The sequence below is a fragment of the Neoarius graeffei genome, chromosome 15 (genome assembly GCF_027579695.1).
Source record: "Neoarius graeffei isolate fNeoGra1 chromosome 15, fNeoGra1.pri, whole genome shotgun sequence".
In the NCBI taxonomy this organism is placed as follows: Eukaryota; Metazoa; Chordata; class Actinopteri; order Siluriformes; family Ariidae; genus Neoarius; species Neoarius graeffei.
Window position 1 is genome coordinate 47,880,533 of NC_083583.1, and position 15,288 is coordinate 47,895,820.

Sequence of the window (15,288 nt, forward strand, 5' to 3'; positions counted from 1 at the left end):
AAGACATGCAGGTTAGGTTAACTGGTGGCTCTAAATTGACCGTAGGTGTGAATGTGAGTGTGAATGGTTGTCTGTGTCTATGTGTCAGCCCTGTGATGACCTGGCGACTTGTCCAGGGTGTACCCCGCCTTTCGCCCGTAGTCAGCTGGGATAGGCTCCAGCTTGCCTGCGACCCTGTAGAACAGGATAAAGCGGCTAGAGATAATGGGATGAGATGAGATGAGACTTTCATCAAACTCAATTTTGCTTTTAAGTCTAGGTAATGTTTTAGAAGCTTTTTTTTTGTGTGTAATATTTCTTGAAATTCTCTTCTCTCCCATGCTTTGTTGAGTAGACTCGTCCTCCAGCAGTAGTCAGGCAGTGCGCATTCATGTGTTTTGGAGGACTGGCTTTGGAGGAAGGCCTGATGGGAGGGGGTGGGATTTTTCGGTTGGATATTTTCAAATCTCGCTTAATCTTCCTGGTTTCTCCAAAATGACCTACTCTGCCTTTAGTCATTGTAGCAAAGCAAGAAAACAATCCCCTTATCCTGCCTTGAACCCAGGTCTATAGGATGCCAAACCTGCACCCTGACCACAACATCAAAGAGCCATACTCAACTGTAGTGACAGGCACTCCGTCACACTGCCCTCGCCTTCAGGAGGCGCACCCGTGCACTTCACGCACACAGGCATCCCTCACGTATCCACCAGCCATACTTCTTCCATTCCAGGGTGCCCCACCTATCTCTGGGGTCCCTTGTATGGCTCATATACAGGGCACACCTCCGATGACCTTCCAGCAAGCCATCCTACTTCTGACACCATCTGTAGCAAAGCAAGAGAACAGTCCCCTTATCATGCCTTGAACCCAGGTCTACAGGATGCCAAACCTGCACCCTGACCACAACACCAAAGAGCCAGGCTCGTTGGTGTAGCCATCAGAGCACATACTCAACTATAGTGACGGGCACTCCGTCACAATCATGCAAAATGTCTGTTTTTAAATGATTTACTTTAATTTACATCGAGCTTTTAGGCGTGTAACAATACAATGCATCATATCATTTGATATGTTTCTTTTTATTCCATACATAATGTGTTGAACAATATATTCAATAGCATGCATAATAAAGGAGGCTATTCGTCATAAAACACTGCTCATATTACACGAACTAGAATAAACTTTTAAGCATGATTAAATTCACACTCTGTAATTTCTCCTTTATCTTGAATCACAAGAAGCTACAAAGATTAAAAAAAAAAGGTTTCTTCTAAGCATCCTGTTCGGCAAGCAGCTAGCATGCTAACATATTAGCTCGTGAAAACAGCAACGGCTATGATCAGGTGCAAGAAGGATTTTTTTTTTATGGTTTATTTGATAGGGACGGATACAATATACATAGACAAAACAGTACACATATAAGTGAACAGCCTATCCCATGCTTGTATCGTAGTGTTTATAGCAAATGCTAATTTTCAACACTTGTCCCTAGGAGAGCTTTTGAAATGGGGGGAAAAAAAATTCTGGTAGCAATAATCCATTATAAAGTTTAAAAAAGACTATATATGACTACATGATTGTTGTTGAATTAGCCAAGATTTTGTAATTTTTTAAAAATTAGTGAAGCTTGAAAGCGATTTCAGATGATCAGGTAGAGAATTCCAAAGTTTTGGACCTTTGACTGAAAAGGCTGACTGAGCAAAGGATGTTTTGCAGAATGAAATTCTACAGTTGCCACTTGACACTGCTCTAGTGGATCTGCTCTGTGATTTTGTTACGAGTCTAGCAAGGGGCAAGATTGTTTAGACATCTCATCTCATTATCTCTAGCCGCTTTATCCTGTTCTACAGGGTTGCAGGCAAGCTGGAGCCTATCCCAGCTGACTATGGGCGAAAGGTGGGGTACACCCTGGACAAGTCGCCAGGTCATCACAGGGCTGACACACAGACACAGACAACCATTCACACTCACATTCACACCTACGGTCAATTTAGAGTCACCAGTTAACCTAACCTGCATGTCTTTGGGGGAAACCGGAGCACCCGGAGGAAACCCACGTGGACATGGGGAGAACATGGAAACTCCACACAGAAAGGCCCTTGTCGGCCACGGGGCTCGAACCCGGACCTTCTTGTTATGAGGCGACAGCGCTAACCACTACACCACCGTGCTGCCTTGTTTAGACATTTGAAAACTAATTTTACAGAGTGAAAAACAATAAAATTAGCAAAACTAAGGATCTTATGCTTGTTTAAAATTTTGCAATGATGGTACCTTATCTGTTTTTTGTCCAGAACTTTTAAGGCTTGATTATAAAGACTCTCTATTGCTTTAGTGGTTGTTTGATTTGCTTGGGACCAAGTAGTAGCACCAATATGACATGTGTGAAAGTAACATGGAGTTCAGGAAGAGTAGAGCACAATTAAAGGTCAGACAGTTTCTGATCAGCTTAAAACAACCTAAATTGGCTTTAACGGTTTTACAGATTTTTTTAATGTGAGTTTTAAAATTTAGCTGACTGTCTTGAATTATTCCCAGGTATTTAACCTCTGGTACTTGTTCAATAAATTCATCTTTAATATGTACATTCAAAGATTTGGTTATAGCTTTTTTTCTTAATTGAAAAGCAAATTGAATTGGTCTTTTTAGTGTTTAGTGTTAGACAGGACATTGTCTTGGTTTGAGTCCTACTTGAGTAGGACTAGTTTATGTTAAAATCCCCAAAAACAATTCATTACTAGAATTGGAAAGTTCCCCCAATTACCGTATTGGCCCGAATATAAGACGACCCTGAATGTAAGACGACCCCCCCTTTTCCAAGTTCATCTTTGGGGAAAAAGTTTTTTGAAGACCAAATGTTCATTCATATAAAGCGTATTTATTTCAAAATTCTGTTTAAAATTAGAGGCTTTTGTTTTTCACATTTAAATAGAGGTCATTTCAGTCTCATTTCCTTGAACACTTTTCATAGAAGTAAAAAAAGAGGCTAAACTGTAGGCTACTAGACAAGCCAAATTAAAACATTTAAATTGCATTAATTCAACAAATTTGTCAGGTTTAGATTGAAAGTTCATAAACTTCAGAATGTCAATGCATTAACTTCCCATAGCCTACGGGTATATGGAATAAATTTGCAGAACAGTGCAAATGCTTTAAACAATGCATTAAACAATACATTAAGGTTTACAATAATAAACAACTGAAACAATGGAAAGGGTAGTTTGCTAAATTACAGCTACTCAGCACAGAGATCCTCAGCCTCACTTTGCTCACTCTCACTGTCCTCACTTTCACTTTCGTTTTTGGCGGCATTTTGTCTAGTCCGCGAATTTAAGACGACCCCCCTTTTTAAGAGCTATTTTTTACAACAAAAACACCGTCTTATATTCGAGCCAATACGGTATTTCAGTTCTGTTGTATGGAATCGCTTTCTGTTAGTGTGTGGAATTTGCTAAATAAGAGTCCAGAGTACACAGATGTTTACGCCACACACACGTCAACGCATCTTCGTCAACATCACCCTTTCATGTCTGTTATTAGAACTAGGTAAAAGCATGAAGCAATAGTTCACAGCTGCAGGTATGAACTGTGTTCTTAGTGTTGGAGAAGGAGGATTTGCATTGGCTTCAAAGCCATATTTAGGGCTGTGGAGAGCAGCATGACCAGCCGACAGCAGTACCGTGTTTCAGGCACACACACACATTCCCTTCAGAGAGTGAAAGCTTGGCCAGAGAGCTAATGCTTAATGAACCATGTTCAATTTTGTCACATTCTTTGTTTTGTTACATGCTGCTAATTGTATGAACGGATCAGTGCACAACCCCAAATCAGAAAAAGTTGGACGGTATGGAAACTGCAAATTGAAAAAAAAAAAAAAAGAAAGCAGTGATTTCTGAATTTACTTTGACTTGTATTTCATTGCAGACAGTATGATCCCAATATATTTCACGTTTTGTCTGGTCAACTTTGTGTCGTTTGTTAATTTACATCCATTTCTGCATTTCAGCCCTGCAGCACTTTCCAAAAATAGTTGGGACAGGGAAATTTAGAGTTAGTAATGAGGTAAAACAATTAAATAGTAATGTGATGTCAACAGGTGACTGTAATCATGATTTGGTACAAAATCAGTATCCAGAAAAGGCCGAGGCTTTGAGCAGCAAATATGGGCCGAGGATCTCTAGTTTGTCAACAAATGCGTGAGAAAATTACTGGAATATTTAAAAACAATGTTCCTCAAAGAAAGATAGGAAGGGATTTGGATATTTCACCTTCTACGGTGCATAATATCATTAAACGATTCAATTAATCTGGAGATATTTTGGTGCATAAAGGGCAAGGGTGCAAGCCTAAGCTGAACACCCGTGATCTCTGATCCCTCAGACGGCCCTGCATCAAGAACAGTCATTCATCTATCGCTGATATACAGTGGTATGCAAAAGTTTGGGCACCCCTGGTCAAAATTTCTGTTACTGTGAACGGTTAAGCAAGTTGAAGATGAAATGATTTCTAAAAGGCATAAAGTTAAAGATGACTCATTCCCGTTATATTTTAAGCAAAAACAATTTTTTATTTTCATCTTTTACATTTTCAAAATGACAAAAACAGGAAAAGGGCCTGGCGTCACGGTAGTGTAGTGGTTAGCGCTATTGCCTCACAGCAAGAAGGTCCGGGTTCGAGCCCCGTGGCCGGCAAGGGCCTTTCTGTGTGGAGTTTGCATGTTCTCCCCGTGTCCGCGTGGGTTTCCTCCGGGTGCTCCGGTTTCCCCCACAGTCCAAAGACATGCAGGTTAGGTTAACTGGTGGCTCTAAATTGACCGTAGGTGTGAATGTGAGTGTGAATGGTTGTCTGTGTCTATGTGTCAGCCCTGTGATGACCTGGCGACTTGTCCAGGGTGTACCCTGCCTTTCGCCCGTAGTCAGCTGGGATAGGCTCCAGCTTGCCTGCGACCCTGTAGAACAGGATAAAGCGGCTAGAGATAATGAGATGAGATGAGGAAAAGGGCCTGAAACAAAAGTTTGGGCATCCTGCATGGTTAGTACCTAGTATCACCAACCTTTGGCAAGTATAACAGCTTGTAAACGCTTTTTGTAGCCAGCCAAGAGTCTTTCAATTCTTGTTTGAGGAATTTTCATCCATTCTTCCTTGCAAAAGTCTTCCAGTTCTGAGAGATTCCTGGGCCATCTTGCATGCACTGCTCTTTTGAGGTCTATCCACAGATTTTCAGTGATGTTCAGATCAGGGGACTGTGAGGGCCATGGTAAAACCTTCAGCTTGCGCCTCTTGAGGTAGTCTGTTGTGGATTTTGAGGTGTGTTTAGGATCATTATCCATTTGTAGACGCCATCCTCTTTTCAACTTCAGCTTTTTTACAGATAGGGTTATGTTTGCTTCCAGAATTTGCTGGAATTTCATTGAATCCATTCTTCCCTCTACCCGTGAAATGTTCCCCGTGCCATTGGCTGCAACACAACCCCAAAGCATGATTGATCCACCCCCATACTTAACGGTTGGAGAAGTGTTCTTTTCATGAAATTCTGTGTCCTTTTTTCTCCAAACATGCCTTTGTTGCTGCCAAAGAGTTCCATTTTAACCTCATCAGTCCACAGGACTTGTTTCCAGAATGCATCAGGCTTGTTTAGATGTTCTTCTGCAAACTTCTGATGCTGAATTTTGTGGTGAGGACGCAGGAGAGGTTTTCTTCTGATGACTCTTCCATGAAGGCCATACAGTGGTGCTTGAAAGTTTGTGAACCCTTTAAAATGTTCTATATTTCTGCATAATAATGACCTAAAACATCATCAGATTTTCGCATAAGTCCTAAAAGAAGATAAAGAGAACCCAGTTAAACAAATGAGACAAAAATATTATACTTGGTCATTTATTTATTGAGGAAAATGATCCAATATTACATATCTGTGAGTGGCAAAAGTATGTGAACCTTTGCTTTCAGTATCTGGTGTGACCCCCTTGTGCAGCAATAACTGCAACTAAACGTTTCCGGTAACTGTTGATCAGTCCTGCACACCGACTTGGAGGAATTTTAGCCCATTCCTCTGTACAGAACAGCTTCAACTCTGGGATGTTGGTGGGTTTCCTCACATGAACTGCTCGCTTCAGGTCCTTCCACAACATTTCGATTGGATTAAGGTCAGGACTTTGACTTGGCCATTCCAAAACATTAACTTTATTCTTCTTTAACCATACTTTGGTAGAATGACTTGTATGCTTAGCATGGGCGCCACCGGGGGGGGAAGGTTAGAACAATTCTAGGGGCCCAGCATTGCCATGGGGCCCTTTAAGGGGCTGATAATATGCTTTTGATGATTTTAATAAGACTTTTGAAATAACAACAGTGCAATATTCCATCTGGTAAAATGAGCTAATTGAACAAGGTTGTCTATTTCTTGAGTTCTTCAACATATTGTCATTTAACCCTCCCCCTTTTGCGAAATGGTACGGTCCAGTTCTGGTAGAAGCGCGATGCGTTAAATCTGTGTGCTGATCAGTGCAACGCTACTTGCTGCTGTGTCGCGGTGCAGCAGCCAGCCAGCCAGCAGTGGAGTGCGTACAGTCTATGATCGCTAAATATGAAGAGTGGCTGTCAAAAACGTAAAGAAAGGCAGCTGAAAGCTGAGAGGGACCGGAGAGGCAGGCAACTGGTCACTCCGTTTTTCCCAAAGAAAGGTAGCTATCGCTCACATGTGTGTTCAAAATATTAGCGAATGGTAAATGAACAGTATGAACGTGGTTGGATTAGCCTATCAAGAGAACACTTTTACAGTTTGTACAGTGACTTTTTCCATTTTAATAACTGAACTGACTTGTGTGATAAACAAGATGAAATATTACGTTATGCTGGTGCTAATAACTGGTGCTAATAACCAGTTTCATAACTAATGGGGTGCCCTAAATATGCACAGATTCAGCCCCAGGGGGACCTCCGCCCTACCAAACCACTGAACCCCCCTTTGGAGAAGGAGGTAAGCAGCAATACAACCCATAAATGCTTTAGGATTGAAGTTTTTAATGAGCGAGCGCCATATACAGTTTGCTAGATTAAAGTGTTACTAATGTAACAGACGTTGCGTTGTGTTGTTCACCAGTCTTTTTATTCTGAAGAAATGAGACACAAATACACTGCTGAGGACGGGCTGCAAACGTCCAGTGGCATTAGCGCTTACATTTCCAAAACGAACTGAAAGAGGCCAGCGCCTCGTTCCCATAACTACCTGCACTCTTAAAGGGCCAGCACAGAATTTCCCCACCACTACACACAATGGCAAGTGGAAAAAAATAAACCCGTTACACTAATAACGGACACCAGTCAAGTGTTTGACATGGTTACGTGTGTGGAATGTTCACACGTTCTAAACCATTGGTTTCAACCATTGGTTAATACATAAAATGTAATAACAAAGTCACAAACTCAAGGTCCATGGGCTATCAAAAGTCAAATAATGACAATAGTGCAATTGTGACGAGGGTGGGCAAAGTTGGGGGGCCCAAAATTCTAATCTTTCATGGGGCCCAAAATTTCTGGCGGTGCCCCTGGTGCTTAGGGTCGTTGTCTTGCTGCATGACCCACCTTCTCTTGAGATTCAGTTCATGGACAGATGTCCTGACATTTTCCTTTTGAATTCACTGGTATAATTAAAAATTCATTGTTCCATCAATGATGGCAAGCCGTCCTGGCCCAGATGCAGCAAAACAGGCCCAAACCATGATACTACCACCACCATGTTTCATAGATGGGATAAGGTTCTTATGCTGGAATGCAGTGTTTTCCTTTCTCCAAACATAACACTTCTCATTTAAACCAAAAAGTTCTCTTTTGGTCTCATCCGTCCACAAAACATTTTTCCAATAGCCTTCTGGCTTGTCCACGTGATCTTTAGCAAACTGCAGACGAGCAGCAATGTTGTTTTTGGAGAGCAGTGGCTTTCTCCTTGCAACTCTGCCATGCACACCATTGTTGTTCAGTGTTCTCCTGATGGTGGACTCATGAACATTAATATTAGCCAATGTGAGAGAGGCCTTCAGTTGCCTAGAACTTACCCTGGGGTCCTTTGTGACCTCGCCGACTATTACACGCCTTGCTCTTGGAGTGATCTTTGTTGGTCGACCACTCCTGGGGAGGGTTACAATGGTTTTGAATTTCCTCCATTTGTACGCAATATGTCTGACTGTGGATTGGTTGAGTCCAAACTCTTTAGAGATGGTTTTGTAACCTTTTCCAGCCTGATGAGCATCAAGAACGCTTTTTCTGAGGTCCTCAGAAATCTCCTTTGTTCGTGCCATGATACACTTCCGCAAACGTGTTGTGAAGATCAGACTTTGATAGATCCCTGTTCTTTAAATAAAACAGGGTGCCCACTCACACCTGATTGTCATCCCATTGATTGAAAACACCTGACTCTAATTTCACCTTCAAATTAACTGCTAATGCTAGAGGTTCACATACTTTTGCCATTCACAGATATGTAATATTGGATCATTTTCCTCAATAAATAAATGACCAAGTATAATTGTTTTTGTCTCATTTGTTTAACTGGGTTCTCTTTATCTACTTTTAGGACTTGTGTGAAAATCTGATGTTGTTTTAGGTCATATTTATGTAGAAATAGAGAAAATTCTAAAGGGTTCACAAACTTTCTAGCACCACTGTATTTGTGCAGGTGTCGCTGAACAGTAGGACAATGTACCACAACTCCAGAGTCTGCTAAATCTCCCTGAAGGTCTTTTGCAGTCAAGCGGGGGTTCTGATTTGCCTTCCTAGCAATCCTATGAGCAGCTCTCTCTGAAATTTTTCCTGATCTTCCAGACCTTATCTTGACCTCCACTGTTCCTGTTAACTGCCATTTCTTAATTACATTTCAAACTAAGGAAATGGCAACCTGAAAACGTTTTGCTATCTTCTTATAGCCTTCTCCTGCCTTGTGGGCCTCAACCATTTTCAGAGTGGTAGGAAGCTACTTAGAAGAACCCTTGGCTGCTGATTTTTGGGACTAGATTAGAGGAGCCTGGGTATTTTATAAAGCTTTGAAATTTGCATCACCTGGCCTTTCCTAATGATGAGTGTGAACAAGCCATAACCCTAACAAACTAATTAAGGTCTGAGACCTTGGTCAAAGTGATCCGAGTGCTCAAATCTCCTAGGGTTCCCATACTTTTGCAAGTTACTCCTTTCCTTTTTTCACTCTAAAACCAAAATAATACACCGATATTGCTTAAAATGTTGAAAGTGTGTTTCATCTTTAACTTTATGCCTTTTGGAGTTCATTTCATCTTCAACTTGCTTAACTGTTCACAGTAACAGTAGTTTTGACCAGGGGTGCCCAAACTTTTGCATACCACTGTAACCACATGGGCTCAGGTTTACTTTGGCCAACCTTTGTCAAGTACTACTTGTACAATACTGAATTACACCCACAAATGCCAGTTAAAACTTTACTGTGCAAAAAGAAACCTTATATTAACTGTGTCCAGAAGCACCGTCAAATTCTCTGGGCTCAGAGGCATCTGGGATGGACCATCATACAGTGGAAACCTGTATTGAAGTCACACCAATCAGCATTCCAGGTATTTTTTTGTAAGAAATGGACACCGTGTGCTCCAGACCAAAGACGAAAAGGACCATCCAGACTGTTACCAGCCAGGGCCGCGTTAACCCTTGCCGAGGCCCTGGGCAGACACCCTCCTGAGGCCCCACCCCCGCCTGTTGTCAACTGCGCTCAGCAAATTCACCCCCTCAGACGTGCCTGTCTAACGAGACACAGAAACTTAAATAATGACAGTGGCACAATTAGAAATACTATTGAACGATAAAACTTTATATCCATCAACACCTATTTAATCGAGAAAAAGCAATGGTGAAATAGGCAACTGCATGGCGAAAAAATCCATCAGACATCACGGTTAACAAGTCTGGTTAACTAAAGTTTAGCCTCAAGAAGCCTTTGAATGAGTGAGTCAATGAACAACATGTCAAGAACATAACCTAGGCCTACAACAGTTTCTTTAGTATTCAGAACAAGAACAATCATTTGGTATAGAACCGTTCGTTTTCATTTTGGAATCCAGGCGAATTTTAACTTGTGAAAACAAAGAGCGATAACAAAGAGAGAAAAATATCTTGCTTCTCAGAAATAAATCTCAAAATGTTAGGCTATGTGAAACATTTCATCCTTTCACACACGTAATGTCCCAAACAGCAGTAGCACACAGCTTTGCGCATTCAGTTTGACAGCCATGGGTCAACTTACAAGGGCACTTTCCTACTTTTCTGGAAAGCGAAGTCATTAATTAAATCATTGAACTCAAGCTGGCGTAGCGTGTGAAGACATGGTGGACAGTGATCATATTGACAATGACGGGTGATTTATGCGACGGGACAAGGTGGGCTTCCTTACGGGTGGCGAAATGCATCAAAAATGTTATCAATATGATCAAAACTTCTGAAAATATCGTTTCATATTTTCCGATCTCACTACCTCCGAGGCCCCCTAGTGGCCGAGGCCCTGGGCAGCTGCCCATGGGCCTTTTCCACTACCCTTTTTCAGCTCACTTCAGCTCACTTCAGCCCAACACGGCTCGTGTTTCGACTACCTCAGAGCAACACGACTGAGCTCACTTCAGCCTTACTCAGCACCCAAAACTCGCACGGTTTTGGAGTGGGGCTGAAGTGAGCCCAACCGAGCCGAGTGGGGCTAGGGGCGTGAGGAGACACTCCCCTGTGCACTGATTGGTGAGGAGGAGTGTCCTCACATGCCCACACACGCCCCGCGAGCACGCTGGGATCTGTAAACACCGTAAACCCGGAAGAAGAAGAATTACGAAGCCTTATGCGCCTTGCCTCATCTATACGCTCTTGCCAGTATCTGTTGCCGTTGTCGGTGACAACAAGCCACAGCACCAAGACCAGCAACACTAACGACTCCATGTCCTCCATGTTTATTGTTTACTATCCGGGTCGTGAGACTACCGCTTAAAAGGTCACTGATGTCACTGTTTGCGCCGCCTAACGACATCACGTGACGTCCACCCACTTTCGCTAACTCCACCCAATGTGTCCACCCACTTCCAGCCAGCACGGTTCAGTGCGGTTGTAGTCGAAATGCAACCCCAACAGCCCCACTCAGCTCGACTCAGCCCAACTCAGCACCGCACGGCTCAGCCCAACTCAGCCGCGTTGGTAGTGGAAAAGCCCCAATGAAGCCCATTAGGATAACGCATCCTTGTTACCAGCAACAAGTCCAAAAGCCAGGGTCTGTCATGTATGGGGTTGTGTCAGTGCCCTTGGGAAAGGTAACTTGCACTTCTGTGATGGCAGCATTAATGTAGAAAAGTACACTGAGATTTTGGAGCAACACGTGCTGCCTTCAAGACGACATCTTTTCCAGGGAGATTTCAGCAAGACAATGCAAATCCACATTCTACACACATTACAAAGGCGTGGCTGCGGAAGGAGAGGGTGTCTGTCCCATCTGTCCCCAACAGAGAATGTGTGGTGAATTTTGAAACGAAAAATGTGACAATGACGACCCCGTACTGTTGCACACCTTAAGACCCGTTTGCAGGAAGACTGGGACAAAATACCACCTGAAACGCTTCACTTGGTGTCTTCAGTCCTAGATATCTTTGAAGTGTTGTGAGAAGGAATGGCAATATTACAAAGTGGTAAACGCTTTACTGCCCCAACATTTTTTTGAAATGTGTTGCAAGAATCTCATCTCATCTCATTATCTCTAGCCGCTTTATCCTTCTACAGGGTCGCAGGCAAGCTGGAGCCTATCCCAGCTGACTATGGGCGAAAGGCGGGGTACACCCTGGACAAGTCGCCAGGTCATCACAGGGCTGACACATAGACACAGACAACCATTCACACTCACATTCACACCTACGGTCAATTTAGAGTCACCAGTTAACCTAACCTGCATGTCTTTGGACTGTGGGGGAAACCGGAGCACCCGGAGGAAACCCACGCGGACACGGGGAGAACATGCAAACTCCGCACAGAAAGGCCCTCGCCAGCCCCGGGGCTCGAACCCAGGACCTTCTTGCTGTGAGGCGACAGCGCTAACCACTACACCACCGTGCCGCCCGTTGCAAGAATCAAAATTGAAATAAATTTTTATTTTGAAAAAGAAACAAAACAAACATGAAATTCACGAGGTAAAACATCAAATAATGTTATGTTGTATTGTCTTGTGCAATAAAGATGAAAGATTATTTACAAATCACTGTTTTCAGTTTTAATTTTAATTTCAATGTACCATCCCAACTTTTTATTTTTTTGGGGTTGTACTTTTTTAATGTACACTTTTTAGAATAAACCCCGATGGCACATAGTCAGGCAGTGCCACAGACATCATGGTATTATGCTGTATTGTATTACACCCTTACCAGATTTATAGGATTGTTTCTCTGTTAATTGATAATATTAACTTTTTTTTTCAGGCTGTACAGTTCTGAAGTATCATCATAAACATCTGATCTCCAGTTCCCTTCAGAAAAGTGTGTTTTCTCCACCGGTATGCTTGGAGCCACAGTTATGTACATTGCATGATGATGAGATTTCAATTAAAGTCTGAAAAAAAAAGATTCAGTAACAGTAAAAATATTTTGTAAGTTAAATGTTCAGAGAGATTTGAAGCTTATATTATTTAAGTGTACTTTATCATGTAAAAATGTGTAGCACTGATGGATGTAGTGTGTAGTGAGAGTTGTGTACTGCTTTACTGTTATCCTGTTAGTTCATGTATTACTTTTTTTTTTCCATGTTTAGTACTAATACTTTTCTGTTTCTGAATCCGAAACATTTTTGTGATGTGCAAGTATAGTTTTTATAAATTATTTTTCAACTTTTTAAAAAACATTTTTACATTTTTAGCGTCCACTTACAGTCTACTGTAATCTTAAAGTATTTATTGTGATGTGCTTAAAAAAAAAAGTGGAAGGTGTCCATTATTCTGACCTCTGTGCTGATATTTAGTGAAAAATCCATTTCAATATGTATAGTTTCACACCAGGTATCAAGTTGTCTTAAACACCTGGTTGAAGTTACAATTATAAAACTGAAGGCTTTGTTTGAATTACAGCAAAATGAACCCATATCAGGTTTACATTTATTACACAAATTAATCATGGCTTACATCATTAGTACCAAGAAATGTGCTATAAACAATGACGTACAGCATTTGGAATGATTTAACAACACATGAATATTTGCATGAATGCTGCAAATGACATTTGTAATGAAATCATTTATTCATTTTGTTCAGACATTTGTACAAAAATGTTATACTTTCTGTAAATATTGCACTAGTGTTGTTACAAATAAACGTTGAAGTAAATTCATGATTTCCTCTCGTAAAAAATTGTGTGTTGGGAAAGTCACAAATATTTACCTATCGGTGCTTTTTTAAAATAATTACGAATCTGCAAGATTGAAGATTAAAAACAGTGCAGTTGAATAGCAGAGCTTAACTGCCACTGGTCCCTTTAAAACTTTAACTCTTTACCCCTTAATGACGACATATGACGACCTCGTGTATATCCCATAATGACGACATACAGTATGACGCCGGCGTGTATGCACCATAATGACGACATTTGACGACTCTGAATTTGCCTCTACATACGTATTTTACCCTTTACAGGTATCCCAGGTGAATATTTATGATAAAATGTATGAATTTTGAAAAGATAATTAAACGTTATATAAAGCATCTTTGTAAAGTTGCAGTCGTCATTTAATGTACATCATTTGACATGAATTCTTCATGCAAAATGTGAAGATTGGTTTTCACACAGGTATTACTCACCTTTCAGACACTACCTGTGAGTTGGTGAATGTTGAAACATAACTGAGTGATTTTTGTATTCTGTCATGCCCTCTTTTTTCAAAAATGTATGTTATGATTGTTTCAACATAATGAGGGAGAAAACTGATATGAACAAAACCTTGTCTTTAGACTTTTTTTTCTTGTAAAGATGTTCTAAGGGTGAACAGTATACACATATACAGTTATGTTCAAAATAATAGCAGTCCCTCAACAGTAGCAAGATAAATCACTGTTTTTGTTAAAATTTCAACCTTTACACCGCAAGCAAGTTTGTGGAGGGTATAGTAAAGGTATAGAAAACCAACAGACCCAACAGGCCTGCCGTGCATGCTACTGATTCTGTGAAATTGAATGATTAGCTGAAAGGGGTGAGTTCAAAAAAATAGCAGTGGTGAGTTCAATTAGGGAGGGCATTGATTTTGTGAAAAAAAAAGGTGTTAACAGGTGGTCCTTATTTAAGGATCAAGGCAACTGACATTGCATATGCTGGCTGTCCTGCATTGGTCCTGAAAAACCAAGTAAAATGGGTCGTTCAAGACACTGTTCTGATGAAGAGCGGCTTTTAATCAAGAAATGGATAAAAGAGGGGAAAACCTACAAAGAAGTGCAGAAACTTATAGGCTGTTCAGCTAAAATGATATCAAACACTTTAAATGGCAGCCAAAACCAGCAAGACGAGGAAGAAAAAGAAAAACAACTTCTCGAATGGATCGGAGAATAACCAAATTGGCAAAGGCTCAGCCAATGATCAGCTCCAGGAGGATCAAAGAAGATCTAAACTTGCCTGTGAGTACTGGTACAATCAGACGACATCTATGTGAAGCCAATCTACCAGCAGGAAGTCCCCGCAAAGTCCCATTGTTAAAGAAAAGACATGTGCTGAAGCGGCTACAATTTGCCAAAGAACACATTGACTGGCCTGAAAAGAAATGGAGTAATATTTTGTGGACAGATGAAAGTAAGATTGTTCTTTTTGGGTCTAAGGGTCACAGACAGTTTGTCAGACGTCCTGCAAACACAGAATTCAAACCACAGTACACAGTGAAGACTGTTAAGCATGGTGGTGCAAGCATCATGATATGGGGATGTTTTTCATACTACAGTGTTGGTCCTATTTACCGCATACCAGGGATCATGGATCAGTTTGAGTACATCAGGATACTGGAAGAAGTCATGTTGCCATATGCTGAAGAGGAAATGCCTTTGAAGTGGGTGTTTCAACAAGACAATGACCCCAAACACACCAGCAAGCGAGCAAAATCATGGTTCCAGACAAACAGCATCCAACTAATGGAGTGGCCAGCACAATCCCCGGACCTCAATCCCATAGAAAACTTGTGGGCTGACATAAAAAATGCTGTTCATGAGGCAAAAGCAAGAAATGCAGAGGAATTGTGGAACGTAGTACAATTGACCTGGGCTGCAATACCTGTTGACCGTTGCCAGAAGTTGGTCGACTCCAT

General features: G+C 41.4%; 1 protein-coding gene across 2 annotated transcripts in view; it reads left to right on the forward strand.

Annotated features, from left to right (window-relative positions):
- Window positions 1-13,663, forward strand: part of anos1b (anosmin 1b) — an 87,764-nt gene extending 74,101 nt beyond the window's left edge. For both annotated transcript variants that reach the window (XM_060940555.1, XM_060940556.1), the window contains exon 14: window positions 12,438-13,663. The gene's annotated coding sequence lies outside the window, so the exon portion shown is untranslated. The remainder of the gene's footprint in view (window positions 1-12,437) is intronic.
- The last annotated feature ends 1,625 nt before the right edge of the window (window positions 13,664-15,288 follow it).